The following is a 3,309-nucleotide window of genomic DNA, read 5'->3' as shown; positions in this document are numbered from 1 at the left end:
CCCCCCTGTACCAGTGACACTTACACACATAATGCCCCCCTGTACCAGTGATGCGTACACACATAATGTCCCCCTGTACCAGTGATGCGTACACACGTAACACCTCTGTACCAGTGACGCTTACACACGTAACACCCCCTGTACCAGTGACGCTTACACACGTAACGCCCCCCTGTACCAGTGACGCGTACACATGTAACGCACCCTGTAGCAGTGATGCTTACACACGCAACACCCCCTTTACCAGTGACGCTTACACATGCAACGCCTCTGTAGCAGTGACGCTTACACACAACACCAACCCTGTACCAGTAACGCTTACACACGTAATGCCCCCTGTACAAGTTCCGCTTACACACATAACCCTCCCTGTAGCAGTGACGCTTATACACATTATGCCGCACAGTCACACGTGTACACACACACACAGATACACACACAGATACCGTATATACTCGAGTATAAGCCGACTTTTTCAGCACTTTTTTTGTGCTGAAAAAGCCACCTCGGCTTATACTTGCGTCAGTGGCAGTGCAGTGTGAAGGAGGGACACGGAGCGCACAGCGCGCGCCTCTCCTGTGTCCCTCCTGCATCTCTGGCGGCAGCGGCGGGTCTATTAAAGGAAGTGCCCGTTCGTGACCTCTGATCACGAACCGGCTCTTCCTTTAATAGACCCGCCGGAGATGCAGGAGGGACACAGGAGAGGCGCGCGCTGTGCGCTCCATGTCCCTCCTTCAGAAGACAGCGCGGGATCGACGGAGGGGTAAGTAACAGGCACTGGGGGAGCATATTTGGCACTTGGGGAGGGGGCATATGTGGCAGCATGAGGGGCATATGTGGCAGCATGAGGGGCATATGTGGCAACATGAGGGGCATATGTGGCAGCATGAGGGGCATATGTGGCAGCATGAGGGGCATATCTGGCAGCATGAGGGCATATCTGGCACTGAGGGGCATATATGGCAGCATGAGGGGCATATAGATGGCAGCATGAGGGCATATCTGGCAGCATGAGGGCATATCTGGCACTGTGGGGCATATGTGGCAGCATGAGGGGCATATCTGGCAGCATGAGGGCATATCTGGCACTGTGGGGCATATTTGGCAGCATGAGGGCATATCTGGCACATCTGGCACTGTGGGGCATATTTGGCAGCATGAGGGCATATCTGGCACATCAAGCACTGTGGGGCATATCTGGCACTGTGGGGGCATATCTGGCAGTATGAGGGCATATCTGGCACTGAGGGCATATCTGGCACTGAGGGCTGTGTACGGCTAGAGCTGCATTTTCCACCCTAGGCTTATACTCGAGTCAATAAGTTTTCCCAGGTTTTTGTGGTAGAATTAGGTGCCTCGGCTTATATTCGGGTCGACTTATACTCGAGTATATACGGTACATACTGTACATACATTACACACATACAGTCACACATATATTACACATACATACATACACACACACACACACACACACACACACACACTCACTCTCTTTCCACAATCTTACCTAAGAAAGTCTGACAGGCTGGATCTGGAGCAGATCATCCTCCTGTTCAGCATGGTCCCGTGTAGCTCCACCCCCAGTTCTGTGTAACTCCGCCCCTTTTAGGTCCGCACACTGCACTGACACAGGGGAGGTAAGAGGAGGCTACATGCTGCCGGCGCCGCTTCCTGTCATAACAGGCGCAGCAGGGGGACATCAGCTCAGTAGAGGTATGCGGAGGACTCTCCAGCCCCTGGCGCCTACCTGCACTGCATCCCTTTGCTGAGCGGCTTGCGACGGCTCTGCATATACTTACAAAGGAGAGAGGGGCCAAGAATCTGCTGTCTGAGCTGATGGTCGTGTGACCACTTGAGCCCGGTCTTCAGGCAAATTTGTCTGAAGTCTACTAATGACAATCCAAGCCTATACTTGGAAAATGAATGAAAGCACATTACTTCAAATACAAGGAAAGGAACACCCTGACATGAATATTCCAAGCTGAATTGTTCACTGAACTGTTATTATTTATTTCCAGCATTGGCGAAAATAGACATTTGGTAATGGGAGGTCCAAGTGCGTTATTTGTAGAAAAATAGGGTAAGGAATTCCTGGAGGTGGGCAGTGGTGGTCGGAGCTGTGGGCAATGTGGGAGGAGCTACAGTGGGAGACACCTTTGTAAAAATAAATATACACCAGTTTTGTAAGCTGCACGCCCAGACATTGCCCACCATAGGAAAAAAATCCTGATTCATGCCCCTTACATTATTTGTAATTTTTCCTCCTTGTAGTAATGCCCCTTACACATTATGCCACACAACATAATGCCCATTACACATTATGCCACACAACGTAATTCCCATTACACATTATGCCACACACAGTTATGGCCTTGACACCATTTTATGCCCCGCACACAATAATGGCACTTACAAATTATGCTACACAGTAAGGCTTCTAAATACTTTTAAATTACCTGTTCATTGTCAAGGGTCTTATGCACATTGCCAAGGGTTCATACTCATTGTCAGGGGTTTCATTCTCTGGGTTCAATGCTCTTTGCCAAGGGTTTCCGCTCATTGCCAAGGGTTCCCTGCTTATTGCCAGTGATCTCATGCTTGTGTCAGGGGTTTCATGCTTGTGTCAGGGGTATCATGCTCATTGCCAGGAGTTTCATGCTCGTTGCTAGGGGTTTCCTGCTTGTTGCCAGGGGTCTCATGTTCATGTCAGGGATCTCATGCTCATTACCAGGGGTTTCACACAAAGCATTGGTGACCCCATATACTATAGACAGCATTGGTGACCATATACTAAAGACATTATTAGTGGGCACCGTATAATATATCCTTCAAATTAATTAAAAAAACTTACAACAGTATAGATTTATCTTAGAGCATGGGTCAAGCAAACCTAGCTGTGCTGGACACAAAATATATAAGTGATAGGGATCTTGGGATTGGTTTGGTCATTTGGATTGGACTGGATCCCCCTCTTGCTTTCTTAAATACAACACACACACACACACACACACACACACACACCATACTTTGCTATGCTGGCTGTCGCTGACTTACTGGCTCCATTGGTAGTAAGGCTCTACACACAGACATCATGATCTGAGCACCCATGCCATCTCTTCTCCCTTGTCCCAGCATCCAGTGCATGCATGGCCAGCAGAGCAATAAAGAGTCTGACAGCAGGTGCAGCGCTTAATTTAAAGTGGTGACACTGCCGCAGTCTTCCCCCCGCCCTTCTATCACATGGTCTAATACTTTGTTATGGCCCACAAAGCAGCAGCACTCAGCATATAATAATGAGTCAGTCTG

This window comes from Pseudophryne corroboree, chromosome 4 (assembly GCF_028390025.1).
Source record: "Pseudophryne corroboree isolate aPseCor3 chromosome 4, aPseCor3.hap2, whole genome shotgun sequence".
Taxonomy (NCBI): domain Eukaryota; kingdom Metazoa; phylum Chordata; class Amphibia; order Anura; family Myobatrachidae; genus Pseudophryne; species Pseudophryne corroboree.
This window is presented reverse-complemented; position numbering follows the sequence as displayed.